Here is a 15162-nt window from a genome sequence, read left to right on the forward strand (position 1 = left end):
ACTCTATTTAATTTCAAAAGCAACAGGGGCGCCATGGCTCTTAAACATAAAGAATGCTGGCAGTCTCCTCCAGTTCTCCCTCTGGTGGTCGTTCTGAGTGTGAACTGGATGATAACATGCATACAAGACCGCACCCAGAAAGGGGGGTGGGGGGGGAATTGGTGACGGCTGATTTCACTCTACAGTATTTTTAGTCGACCAATGAGGAACATATGTACCAAGTTTCATGAAAATCGCTCCAGCCGTTCGGACGTGATGCTGGAACATACATACACACATTGACACATATATATATATGGAAAAGAAGGTCTGTGATACGGTTTGCATATTTGCAGCTGGAGATCCACAAAGGAAGAAAATGAATCACGTATCATAAAGTAGTTTTTATTCCTGAACTTTCAACCCCTGCCAGGGGTCTTCATCAAAGGATAATACTTAGACTTACAAGAATCAAAGGCAATATATAGCAAAAAATAACCAGGGTGGGGGTTTGGGGGCAGGGAGGTAGTTAATTCAGTGTGATCAGGAAGGGGGGGTATTGGTTGTAAAGTTTTATTTATTATGAACATGTTCTTCTTAAGTTTGCATATACTGGATTTGTGTCCAAGTGTCTGTTGATGGCGTTCTCATTTGATAGCCAAAATTCAGCCAGCACCACCTCACTTTGCCTATCCACCACTATCTTCAAGTAATATACAGTATGTATAATAGCATGGTCAATATTTCAAAGGGGAAAAGGTTGATTTAGGAACTTGTGCTAAATTTGAACAGCATCATGACAAGGACTAAAAGTCAGACAAAAACAGGGTACTACCAATTCTTTGTTTCCACATCAATCACTGTGTGGAGTCATATGTGTTCATTAGAGAAAGTGTGTTTTCTTCATGTGCCCTGATCCATCATTGATGATAATGATGAGATAAAGCAAGCATTAAATAAATGAGGATTTATGCATGGGCATACATGATACACAAGTGTCCAGGTTTGGGACTTTGAAAATCTGGGTACCCTACAATCTTACCATCAGAGTACTACATTGATCTGATATTTATAATGATCAGTCACTTAATAATGTTTGCCTTATATTTCTGTTATTCATTAACATTTGTCATAACTGACTAGCTTTGCAAGTCCCAGTTTAAAAAAATAACTACAGATAGACACATTAAAGCAAAGAAGGAATTAATAATTTTTTTATTATTAATTATGTTATGTTATTTTGCAATTGCAAATTGTGTGGTGTATATGTGTGTGTGTGTGTGATTATGGGATGTGTGAGTAGGAGTGAATTTTGTAAAGTGCTCTCCAGGCCTGTTTTCAGCCTTTTGCCCAATCCTGATAAGATAGTGTTTGGTTCCTTTAAACCCTGAAATGAATTGAGAAGGTTCTAGAATCTACCTAATGAATCCAGTCCATTGAGGACTACAGTACCAGCACAGTCGTTGAACGCACCTGAATGTTATTCAATTTGTACATTTTCTAAATTGTTTACACTACCATAACACCAAAAGAGATAATGAACTGTCTGAGATGCTGTTAATTACTGTACCAGCACAGAAAAGTTTTACAGTCCATTCAAGTTAGATTTCAAAGATTAATGTCTCAAAGACCATGCCCCAGGAGTAAAACAGCAATCCATACAGTCTAACAATGGCCAAATGGATCAAGAAGAAAAAACAAATACATGCATTCCAGTGACAACTCCATACGGTGTGTATGAAAATCAATGGTAATATAGAAGCAGCAGTTCTTTAAAGTGCCACCCAAAGTGGAGCAGACCTACCTGAAATGTTGTACTCTTTACTAAAATATGGTTAGACATGGCCTAGGGAACACAAACGAAAATTGAAAATGAACTTCATTCAACCATAGTTGGACTGCGGGTATATCCATGATTTTTTGGTATTTTAGTTTGCTAAGTGGCTACTGGCTTTCACATGGAAAATCCGGGCTATCACTTAATAGTCTTTTAACTTTTGCTATACACATATGCAATTTTGACACACACTCACACACATGAATACAAGCTAGATACAATAAATGAAGTAAACAAAAACAATTGACGAGAGAAAAATAAAAACCTACAGGTTTTCCAAAGTATGCTTTTACTTGTTGGACCCAGACATTACTCATATTGTCACGCTTGGGTCACAGATTTGCACAGAGACACAGGTGGTTGTAGAAAACAGGAATTTTATTAAAACACTGCAAACAAACATTTGTTTCTTTTTCAAAAGCTTAAACGTGCTCCATGACAAGTCAGAGATGACAGTTCCGCTAGGAGCAGAGAATGTCAGAGAGAGAGAGAAATAAAAGCAAACAATCAATTCCAAAACTGACAGGCGCTGCACAAGGCTTTTAAGTTAGCGGAGTATCGCGCGAGGCTTGTATTACGCATTAGAGCGCAAGTAAAAAGGTAAGGAGCAATGTGAGGGTAGTCTGTGTTTCAGGGGTTGGGGTTTTCTCAGGGGCATCTGTACTTCTTGGGATGCGATCAGCCCTCCAGCTCATACCCTCCCCCTCAGCTTTATTCACATTCCCGTGAATCAAGCGACTCTCTCTACCAGGTTCATGTTCATGTAGTCGTGATAATACATCTGCGTTGACGTGTTCAGAACCTGGTCGATGTTTTACTGTGAAACTGTAAGGTTGTAAGCACAGAAACCATCTCATGAGGCGACAGTTTGTATCTTTCTGTCGGTATAACAATTGAAGTGGAGCATGATCAGTTACCAAAGTGAAGTTTTGTCCCCACAAGTATCAACATAATTGATTCTATCCATTTGGGTTTTCAGCTAATTTTTTAATTCAAGGGATAGTTTTTAATTCAACACAAGCTCAAAAAACCAGTAGAAAGCTTTTTTCTGGGAAGAGGGAAAACAGTACATGACAGGTATAAAATAGAAGGATAGATAATCAAGCTCTTATAAATTATTTCTGTAACACCACAGCTTCATTTAAGCGTAATTTCATTTTGCATAAAAAAACCTAAAATATGCCAATTTATACTCGCCACTGTATCATATACAGTCAATTCTTTCATTAGCTAAAATTCTTTACAAACACTAAAACTACAGTTAAATAACCATTGAAATTCATTCTTTTTGGACAATAATAAACTAGTGAAAGGAGTGTTAAAGTATATATTTTAATGCTTATGACACATATCAGGAAACACTAATACAGTTTAATAAGAGTCACTAACATTTAGCCTTGTTAATAGGGCATAACTTTTCTCTATTCTTCAAGCCTAATTCAGACCTTTTCTAAAGCATAATAATGTCATTAAAATATCTGAATTAACTTTTAATACGTTTTCTTGCTGTTCATCTCAAGGGTCATATTCATCTCTGCCATTGACAGTTAAATGAAACTGACACTTCTAAATGCATTTTTCAGTAGGCTTGGTGTCTATTGAATCTGGCAATTACTGGACGCCCTGTTATTACTGAATTTTTCCTGAAATATTACTGATTGACTCTTATGCCTGTTTAAATCTTCATGAATTCCACAACCACATGAAATAATGTTAACTCTTTTGAAAGTATCAGTTTCATAGTTTATCCAGGATAATGTATCTTAAACTGGGTTACCAGTGGTCATAAAGGCACTTGGTGGTAATGACATAATGACAGTGTCAATCTCGTGCCACTTAAATGAAGGATCTAAATTAATGATAAAAAATAGAGAGTCAGAGGTAGTCTAGAATATTGTACAGAAATTTTCCAATTATTTCTCTTTCATTTTCATATTAATATGTTACAAAAAGAGCATCAGTGAATTTTTATATACATTTTAGCATCAGACCTTAAATGGATGTCCTAACTATCTGTGGTATATGCTGAGCACATCACACTGAACAACAACATCAAGTGATGTTTACCAAATCTCATGGCTAAATTGTCAGTTTGCAGTTCACGATTTGCCAGAAGAACAAACAACTTGCCTAACAATGAAAATACTCATTCATTTTGTGACCCTATCTATTATGTAGGGATTTTGTCCTTTCCTCTTCATATGATGCTCTCTTTTGCAAAGTGTTCTGAGATTCTTTAAGAAATAAATGTAAAGGGATTAACTGTTTAGAATACTTAACCCACCTTAAGTTAGAGCTCAAATTAAGTAGTTCTGGAAACGTTTTTAGAAGCAGGAGGGATCTCTTATTACATGTGAAAATTCAGAGCTTAATCAGGACTTAAAAAGAAAAAAGTGGTTAACAAGCCATTCAGTATTAAGAAAGTTTTAAGTTAACTCCGTAATTGTAATCAGTGAAGTTGTCTACATGTTCAGTTTCATGTTAAGTAAGATGTAAATATGCCGAACACCTTCAATGTTTACTAGTAAAGTAGAATGAGATAAATGTAAAGCTGAGTTTAATATCTCTTATAGTGTATAACATGGGGGGGGGGACTCCATGAGCAACCGCTCATTTGACACAAAGTCAAACTAACGGTACTCAAGGATTTTCCGGAGAGGGACACTACCAAAGGAGTCCAGGCTTTGTCTCAGGTCACTGGATAGTGTCCATGTCTCGCAACCATATAGCAAGACAGGAAGCACCAGGACTCTAAAGACTTGGACCTTCATCCTTGTGCATAGATATCGGCAGCGCCACACACCCCTTTCCAGCGACCTCATGACCCCCCCATGCTCTGCCAGTCCATCTACTGACTTCATAGGAAGAGTCAACAGAGACATGAATGTCACTGCCAAGGTAAGTAAACCTCTCAACAAGGTCGACACTATCCACAGAGAGACACACTGCTGATGGCTGTGCCCAACAGGTCATTAAAGGACTGGATTTTGGTCTTTATCCAGGACACTCACAAGCCCAGACATTGCCCAACACCCAGTTAATACAAGCATTGAACAGACTACAAACAAGAACACACCCCTGACGAGCCCCAGAATCAACTGGGAAAAACACAGAGGTTCTGCCTCCATTCTACACAGCACTCAGAGTACCAGTGTATAGGCTGGCCGTGATATCCAGCAACACTGTGGGAATTCCGCAAACTTTATAAAAATCAACAAAGGCTGCAAAGAAACTCTGCCGATATTCTTGTTTGCACTCAATGAGAACCCTCAGTGCCAGGATGCGGTCGATGGTAGACTTCTTAGGTGTAAAACCAGACTGTTCCAGTCGCTGGTAGATGAGCAAGTGATCACGGATCCTATTGAGGATGACCCTAGCAAGGACCTTACCTGGCACAGAGAGCAATGTTATCCCCCTGTAGTTGCTGCAATCTAGGCGATCACCCTTCCCTTTCCGGATAGGGACAACGAGATCTCATTTTCCAGTCAGTTGGGATGATGCCAGTCTCCCAAATGGAAGCAAAGATTGCTTGCAATTCCAGGAGGACAGCCTTACCACCAGCCTGGAGAAGTTCACCCCCGGATACCACAGATCCCTGCAGCTTTTCCTCCCCTCAGCTGGTTCACCACATGTGCAATCTCAGTGAGATTGGGTGGTTCACAGCTAATTGGAGGATCAGCCACAAGAACCATGGACCCAGAGATATCCAATGTCCTAGCCGGAGGATCAGCTTTGAACAACTGCTCAAAGCAGCCAGCCCAGTGGGTCAAAACTGCAGTATAATCCGTAAGTACCGCTCCATCAGCCACCCTGACTGTGACTCTATGAGGAACAGATTTGGATGTGCATAGTGGTTCGATTCCTCTGTAAGCAGGACGATTGGTTGCTAGACCACAGATGGTGTGTCACTTGCTCACAGATTCCTCTAACAAATGCCTCTTTATCTGCCCTCTTCTCTGTTTCCGGTACAGACCAGAGTTGCCATTGAGCCACGTGCTGCGACTCCTCTCGATGATATCCAGGATACACCAGTAACACCAACACATGGAGTCCCGAATGAGGCACATTACCTGCATTGTGAGGGAGCGTCAGAGGAGCGACAGTTTGTATGGACCTGCAATTGTAAATGAGTACAACCATGCATGTTAACCATTGCTTAGAAAATTAAGTTTATTTTTGAGTTCGACATCATATTTAAATGTTAGTCATTTGTAATATTGTATCTTATTATAGATAGATAGATAGATAGATAGATAGATAGATAGATAGATAGATAGATAGATAGATACTGATCGAATTTTCTGCACTACACAGCTTCCTTTTAAATACTGCTCTGTCTTTTCTACTGCACACAGAACTGAACAAGAAAGATGACAAGCCATCATTTGAAAAAGAAAAATAAAATGACAAGGCAACTACAGTTTCTAAACCAAAAAAAAAACAGATGAGATATGACATCAAAAACATTTTTTCTTCACTTGAGCTCCATATGCGCAAAGCATGCAATTATTCAACTCAAAATTATACATTGAACACATCTGTCTCGCCTAAAACTGTCCAAAATGTTTCCAGGCAAGATCCAACCTGCAAATGCTGCAATCAAATCCCAGCCTCACTGGGACACATGTTTTACTCCTGCACCAAATTAACATCATTCTGGACCAAAATGTTTAATTACCTTTAAGACAGCCTTGGTGTCATAATCCCTCCTAACCCATTAACAGGTGTGTTTGGTGTTCTTCCAGATGGGTTTAAAGTGGAGAAAGACAAACAAACTGTGATTTCATTCACTACACTTTTAGCACGCAGACTTATTTTGCTAAACTCGAAGAATCTTAACTGTCCTCTTTTAAGTCTGTAGGAAACCGATGTTTTATACTATTTGAAATTGGAAAAAATCTAATTCTCAGTTAGAGGATCGGTACAGAATTTTTTTAAAACCTGGCAGGATTTAATCAATAATATTTTAGAATAAGCTCTTAAAGCACAGAGGAAGCAATTTTTTCTGCATTTCTTTTTCTTCTCCATTCATCTCTATTGCCCTTTTAAACTAATCAATTTAGGTATGTTTACAAGTTTTACTCCGTTGGCCATGCTCTCTTTCTTAGGGGTGGGGGTTAATTTGTTTTCTTCCTTTTTTTTTGTAAAAATTAATCTGTTTGTATGGAATGATTACAATAAAATTAATAAAATAAAAAAAAAAACTTGACCTATCTACTTTGTATATTCTTTTTTTAAAACCTTTTTGGACTTTTTTGAGTACAGACAAAAGGACTTTGTCTTTTATGAATTTTATTTTATGTTCTTTTTAAAGGCTGACCAATTCATATACTGTAATCACTCGCTATATCACGCTTCGACTTTCGCGGCTTCACTCTATCTCAGATTTTATATGTAAGCATATCTAAATATATAACGTGGATTTTCCCCTGCTTCGCGGGTTTCTGTGAACAATGGGTCTTTTTACTTCTGGTACATGCTTCCTCAGTTGGTTTGCCCAGTTGATTTCATACAAGGTACACTATTGGCGGATGGCTGAGAAGCTACCCAATCAGAGCATGCAGTTAAGTTCCTCTGTGCTGATTGGCTCAGCGAAGGAGCACCGAATTCGATTGTGCTGCGTTAACCAGGAAGTCTTGTCTCGCTTATTCAGCATCAACGTGTTTCGCTGTGTAAAAAGTTAACTTTTGTGCTCTTTTGTGTTTATCTTTGTGCATAGTCAAGCCCTTCGTTATGGCTTCAAAACAGTCTATCATAATGGCTGTAACATATGTGATATTGGAGACACTCTATATCTTTAAAATAATATTTAGGTTTTACTGCATATAAACAGTGTGTTTACACACATAATTTCAATTAATCTTACCTAATATCTAAGAGAATGCAAAGGGTTTATGCTGTATAACCGTGCGGGAAATGTTTTTGTAAGAGTGTGGGAGAGTTTATAAGGGCTTAAAATATATAAAAATAACCACATGAACATATGGTATTTACTTCACGGATTTTCACCTTTTGCGGGGGGTTCTGGAACACAACCACAGTGATAAAGGAGGGATTACTGTATTGTTATTGAAATTATTGTGCATTGTGATTTTGGAAAGGTTTAATATAGGTTTATGAACTGTATACACAGTATGTTTATGCTATGCACTGTTCTCTTTTTTAACATTTTATTTACATATTATCCCTTTAAATTCTTCTTACAAGCGTATATTTCAGATGTTTTGCAAAAGTCATGTTATATAATCAGAGTCAATCTTACAGTGACTGCTTGCGCAATAGTAACAATATTGTTAGTTGAGATGGAGACATGATTAGGTTTAACAATGCAATGGAGTCCAATCTTCTTTTCAAACAAGCTAATTATTTACAGATAATCACCATTAAAAATTAAACAAATAACAGCTTGTCTTAGGTATGAACAGAACTATTTAACAAATACTATATATTCACATTTCCTTTGCTGAATGACAAAACAAACCAATTATTTTAACTGAACATTTAAAAAACAAGATAAATACTAATAATAAAACAAGGTTAAACAAAAAATTGCAAATGTGATCAGTCAAATTTACCATTTACTTTACTCGTATTTAATTTTCTGAGTGTGTCATTACTCCTTCAGTGGATCTGAATTTGTGAAGTGCTTTGATATCTAGTTTTTAAACTACTAGACCACACTGCTTACCAATATTTATAAAATGCTATGCCACAATGTAAGATAACATTATCAAATCCACTTTACTCAGTTCCTTTCCTGGCAAAATTCAGTGTTATGCAGGAGGCAGCCCTCGGCAGGGTGATAGTCCATTGAAGGCCCAGTTATTCACACACACAAGCACTCGGAGACAATTTAGAGTTGGGAATTATTATTGGGAATTATTATTATATTCTTTATTTCTCACACCCACCAACACACACAGGGCAAACATGTGCAATAAGAAGGTTTTAACAGCATTCACAATAAGATAATTCTTCCTTTAAATCAGTATGAAAGCATTTTCAGCATTCTAAACTTCTTTCGATAATTCTTTTCACCATTATATGTAATAAAAGCTTTGCAATACATCTTTTAATTTTGTTTATCTTTCATATTTCTCCTTAGTATAGAAATGATTAGATTGAGGCAGTGCAAACATGTCCTTAAAAACACATCTGTTACAAGTTATCAACTTTTGCAAGGTTTTTTTTACCTTTTATTTTCTGCTGTGAGCTCTTGTCCCTGTTCTTGCTTCTGTCTCAGCAGATTAGATTTCATGATGATGTCTAGACAACTAGCACAGAGTAATAATGCTTTCTGGCACTGAATGACACCAGTGTCAATGGAACATAATGCTACTCTGGACATAGTCTTTCTAAAAGGATGCATGCTACATGGGCTTGGCATTAAATATAAATTCAGCAGAGCACATGACAAAAGACAATAAAGTAAAAAAGAAAAGATATTTTTATAGCGTACCTCATTAACGAGTATTTTGTTGGTATCTTCAAATCTTGTCAGCTCATAGACAAATTTTATTTTATTTAGAACATTCACTCAGTCTGGCATCAGGAATGTAGCAGCATCTACAAAGAGAGAAGCAACAAGTTTTGTGATTGCTGCTAATTCTGAGGTAATCCTTGCTTATCATCTTAGGCAAATAAATCTCATAAAGGGATTTCCTGTTACAAATGATTTCCCACATAAATGTCATCTGTTTAGTGCAGCATTTGTGTTCAGACATTTTAAATGAGATCAACAAAGTAGCAAATTAGCAAGATTTCAGATTTCTTGACTAATTGCAAATTATGTGTAATACCTAAGGACAATGGCAAAGTTAGCATTTCCTTCTTGTACAGAAACTCATTAACAGCAACCAGAAAAATGCTACTTGGTGCCAGCCAAGCTTCTGCTTAATTGTCAAGTGACTTCTTTATTGTTGGCTGGTATGGTGGCAATGTGCTTAGTGATGTTATGTTGGATTCCCATGCATTGCAATTTGCATCTGCATTGCTTTTTGGGATAATAATAATAATAGTATTCATTTAACACCATTCTTACAGTTTTGCAGGTCAAGGTGGTTATTACAAAAAGGAATAACAGCAATTCCAGCTTCCTCCCTCAGCCCAAAGATAAACTAATCGGTAACTCAAAGTGTCCCTGTGTGGGAGAACGCTTGAGAAATAGCATCCTATTCAAAGTTGGGCTCTGCCTGAAAACCAATAAATTCTGGTTGACAATATTCCTGCATTACAAAATGTTAGTTTAGATGAAAGGATGTGGTTGCTTAGATTAATACATATCAGAATTGGCATGCCTTGACTTCATCTTAGTGACAGACATTTTTAGAGCTTTACTGCACGCGTCAGTGTTGCTACAATGGATCTATGCATGACTTTCCTCATTGACACAGTTGGGATCAGTTGTCAGAGCCATGGTTTGAGGAGAAAGACTATAATTATTAACTATTTTTAAATAGGTCATAGCTTTTTAACTTCCTTTTACATGCATTTCATTATTGTCAGTCAAAATTCTAATGGCAAGAAAATATTTTTGAGTGAATTTCATCAGCTGCACTTATTTTTAAATTATTGAATTTGTTTTGAAAGTGTGGTTTACTAAACACCCAATTTTAGATGTGTGCTACCACTAGAAAATTTTACATAATAATATGAAGATGTATTATTTGTCTAATGTCCTTGAGCCCTGAATATGTGGTTAAAACCCTTTGGTATATGGCAATATTTGTGAAAGGCATTAGGCAAACATATTATGATGCCCCCAGTAAACACTTTTAGAGCTTGTGTGAAGTTTTTATCCTTGATATTTTTATTTAAAGTATAATTTATTATATAGATTACCTAAAACAAGTTTTATTTAGATCAGGAGGGTAATGACAATGTATTAAAGACAACTGCAACTTATGCCTGAAAATCTTTTTCCACTCTTCTATTCATCTGCTATGATAATAAATCTTTCTCTAACCAGTAAAAACTCATTATCTACTTCACAATACAACTTGTCATTCTGTATCTGGGCAGTCTTCTTTTGTCTTGATCCTTTGTCTTAAATTGGTTTGAATCCTATCTGGCAGGTAGAAAATTCTTTGTTAGTTGTGGTAATTACAACTCAAAGACACATGATATTCTATATGGTGTTCCACAAGGCTCTATCCTGGGTCCACTGCTCTTTTCAATCTATATGCTTCCGTTAGGTCAGGTTATCTTGAGGCACAATCTGAGTTACCACAGCTATGCTGATGACACATAGCTGTATTTATCAATAGCACCTGATGACCCAGACGCTGTTAATTCCCTAACACAATGTCTTACTTGTGTTTCTAATTGGATGAATAGTAATTTTCTCAAGCGAAATAAAGACAAAACAGAAATCTTAGTGATTGGCAATAATGGAGACAATGAGATTAGTAGAAATAAAGTTGATGTATTAGGATTAAAAGTCAAGACGGAGGTAAAGAACTTTGGGGTAACTGTTAACTGTAACCTAAATTTTAAATCACATATTAATCAGACCACTAGGACAGCATTTTTTCATTTAAGAAACATAGCAAAAGTTAGACCTCTTATATCATTGAAAGATGCTGAGAAATTATTTCACGCTTTTGTTTTCATTCGTCTAGATTACTGTAACGCACTCCTCTCAGGACTACCCAAAAAAGACATAAATCATTTGCAACTAGTGCAGAATGCAGCTGCTAGAATCCTAACTAGGAAAAGAAAATCTGAGCACATTTTTACAGCTTTGATGCCACTACACAGTGTCATTCAGAATTGACTTTAAAATACTGCTTATGGTTTACAAAGCCTTAAATAATCTCGCTCCATCTTATATATCAGAGTGTCTGACACCATATATACCAAATCGTAACCTTAGATTCCCAGATGAGTGTCTGCTTAGAATTCCAAGAGTAAAACTTAAAAGAAGTGGTGAGGCGACCTTCTGCTGTTATGCACCTAAAATCTGGAATAGCCTGCCAACAGAAATTCGTCAAGCTGATACGGTGCAGCACTTTAAAAAAACTGCTAAAAACACATTACTTTAACATGGCTTTCTGATAACTTCACCTACATTTAATCCTGATACTCTGTATATTCAATTCATTATAATAACTATTCACGGTGGCTTTAAAATCCATACTGACCCTTACTCTCTCTTCTGCTTCTTTTCCCGGTTTTCTGTGGTGGCGACCTGCGCCATCACCACCTAATCAAAGCACCGTGATGTCCTACATTTATGGATTAAAAGCCAGAAGTCTACATGACCACCATCATCAAGTCCTTCCAAGAGAACCCTAAATACAAAGAGGACTGATTCATTTATGTTAGGTAGAATGCCCAGAGGGGACTGGGCAGTCCCGCGGCCTGGAACCCCTGAAGATTTTATTTTTTCTCTCCGGCCGTCTGGAGTTTTTTTTTTCTGTCCTCCCTGGCCATCGGACCTTACTCTTATTTTATGTTAATCAGTGTTGTCTTATTCTAATTCTTACTTTGTCTTTTATTTCTCTTTTCTTCATCATATAAAGCGCTTTGAGCTACATTATTTGTATGAAAATGTGCTATATAAATAAATGTTGTTGTTGTTGTTGATCTTTGATACATTTTACTCAAAATGTGCGTGTCTCTACTTTAAGATACCCGGGTAACTCCTCACTCACCCAAATATATTACTTTATCCTTCAATTATATTCTAAAATACATATATATATGTATATATATATTGTGGCAGATGACCAGGGACCTTGCCTGGAGCAGGGAAGGACCGGGAGAGGGGCAATGTACTCCCTTGGACGCAGGAGGGCAGTCCCCCTGGATTCCATCTGGGCCACAGATACAGAGCTGGGAGGCTCATCCCTGTGTGGGTCTGTGGCTGCCACCAGGGGGTGCATGGATGGTTCCTGTGCAATGGACTGCAGCACTTCCACCACACCAGGAAGTGCTGCCAGAAGATCATCATGGAGCACCTGGAGCACATCCGAGTGTGCCAAAAAAGGGTCTGTCTCACTCCATTCGGGGCACTGGAGTCAGGAGGAAGGAGATGGATCTTGTGGGTGGAGGAGTAAAGGCAGCAGAAAGAGAAGAAGATTGAAGGGACTGAGTTTAGGCTGATTAGAGCACTGTGTAAGAGAAGGCAGTAAATAAGAGAATAAGAGAAGACAGTAAATAGTATGCGTTTTGGACATTTGGTGTTTGTATGTCTGTGTACGGGGCGCTGTCTTCCACAGTGTATATATATATATATATATATATATATATATATATATATATATATATGGTTGATTTTGTGACTTTTCTCATTGCACTATGTATCATAGTTTGCGCCCCTCTCACACGCAAGCCTAGAGGCATTCCTTACCTCCGCTTAGCTAGCAAACAAGAGAACTGCTTAACGGATTTAAATCTGTTTTTTTTTCTATAATTAGTTTGAACATTCTGGTTGATTTTGTGACTTCTGTCATTGTGCAAAGAGTCGTAGTTCACTTGCAGAAGGGATATATTCTCGCTAATCTGAGACATTGGCTGTGGGCCAAGGGGAGGGGGAAGAGTGATGTCAGGAGTAGGGAGCCAGGCATGGCCCTCCTCACTTTCCTGTTTCACTACCACACGGGTGGAGCTGTGGGGGAAGGCTAGTATATATATATATATATATATATATATATATATATATATATATAGTGGATGGCTTTTATACAGAATACAAAATGGCTGCAGGAGATGAGTAATCGGAAGTGACGTCATCGTTGGAGGCCGGAAGTGACGTCATCGGGGAGGGACCGGAAGCGACATCATCGTTGGAGGCCAGAAGTTACTTCATTGGGGAGGGAACAGGAGTGACATCTTCGTTAGAGGCCGGAAGTGACGTTATCGGGAAGGGACCGGAAGTGATGTCATCTTGAGGAGCTGGAAGTGATGTTGTTGATGAGGAAGTGGGTAATGAACCGTCTTCTGAATTATTGTTTATGGATGGTAGGATTGACTCATTGTTCTTCTTTGGTTCTGAAGAGTCAGAAAGAGAGGCATTACTATCATACAATAACCCCCCCATCTGTTACGTATTTACTCACCTTTGGGCTTGTTGATTGTCTCCAAAGCACGTGTGTGTGACAATATATATATATACTGGATGTAAATAAATGATCTACAATGACCTACTCCTTTTACTTTATAAAGATGTATATTTGACTTTGGATTTATAAAGTTTAAAAGTATTTTATACTGAAGACATAAATAAACCATCCATTTGTTTTTAGAACCTGCTTAAACAAGTTTAGGGTCCCAGGAGTTCTGTCCATGCTGCTTTGGACAGAAGTTAAGAAATTAAGCCTAGTCAGGATGGCAGTCTATTACAGAGCACACTCACATACTCACGCTCATTCAAGTCCAAATTAAAGGTGCTATTTACCAGAACGTACATACCTTTAGTAACTGGGAAAGCAAGGTCCCTGAAAACATTGGAATGTGTATAATTCAAATGGTGCATACTGTACTGTACAAGTCATTCAATTGAAGTTCATTAATTATTATTATCATACTGCAGACTAAACCATTGCATTGTTAAAACCTAGAATGCATAACATTTAACACACTCTAGAAACGCGTCTCCAAGTTCCTTTTACCATGTATGCTTCGAGATACAGTTAGCCTAATTTATCTATCACTTATCAAAACCTATTATGTCTTGAAACAATTAATATTCTGTTCTAACTGCTGTTTGCACTGCTTTCAAAGTAAATCTGCTTTTAAATTGTGATGTTAAATTCAGCTACTGAAAAGAGATAATGCTACTTTAATTAAGGTCTTGAAAGTTGGCTAACCTAAATCCTTAAAATAGCTTTGTCTCAATCAATTTTCTTGTGATGTTCTGCTTTTAGTAGTTTGTAAGGATTAGTGACATTAAATGGAAACATGATCCAGGAGACCTTCTGGAAAATTCACAACAGTTTAACTAGCCAATACTCGAACAGCCGATTTAACTGGAGATGTATATAATCCTCCTAGTCTGGATAATTTAACTTCTACAACTGTTCCTGGAATATAGAGAACTTTTTGCCAACTGATACATCAGTATATTTTTGCATTTCTCTTATAATTGGAGTGTTATGATGCCCAAACCTATCTGCTTGCCAAGTTGTCATGTCTACTGTATATGAAGAATACTCTACAGTGGTTGGGGCAGACTATTTAAGCTTCTCAGTGTCAGTGACACAATTTAAGATAGTCAATAATAGTGTTCGTTATTGCTCAAACTGTACTGTGATAAAAACAGAGTATGCATAGTATGTGTATGACTTTAAAATCTTGTGAAAAAAAAATATACAGAACACTAGCTGTTGGAGAAACTCTCTAAC

General features: G+C 37.3%; 1 protein-coding gene across 5 annotated transcripts in view; it reads right to left on the reverse strand.

The window, feature by feature from the left end:
* Nucleotides 1-15162, reverse strand: part of LOC120530412 (cadherin-18) — a 1801315-nt gene that overhangs the window by 875965 nt on the left and 910188 nt on the right. For 4 of the 5 annotated variants that reach the window (XM_039754900.1, XM_039754901.1, XM_039754897.1 and 1 more), the window contains exon 6: nt 9276-9382. The exons of the other annotated variant lie outside the window; for it this stretch is intronic. The gene's annotated coding sequence lies outside the window, so the exon portion shown is untranslated. The remainder of the gene's footprint in view (nt 1-9275; nt 9383-15162) is intronic. 5 annotated transcript variants of the gene reach the window in all.

The sequence above is a fragment of the Polypterus senegalus genome, chromosome 5 (genome assembly GCF_016835505.1).
Source record: "Polypterus senegalus isolate Bchr_013 chromosome 5, ASM1683550v1, whole genome shotgun sequence".
In the NCBI taxonomy this organism is placed as follows: domain Eukaryota; kingdom Metazoa; phylum Chordata; class Cladistia; order Polypteriformes; family Polypteridae; genus Polypterus; species Polypterus senegalus.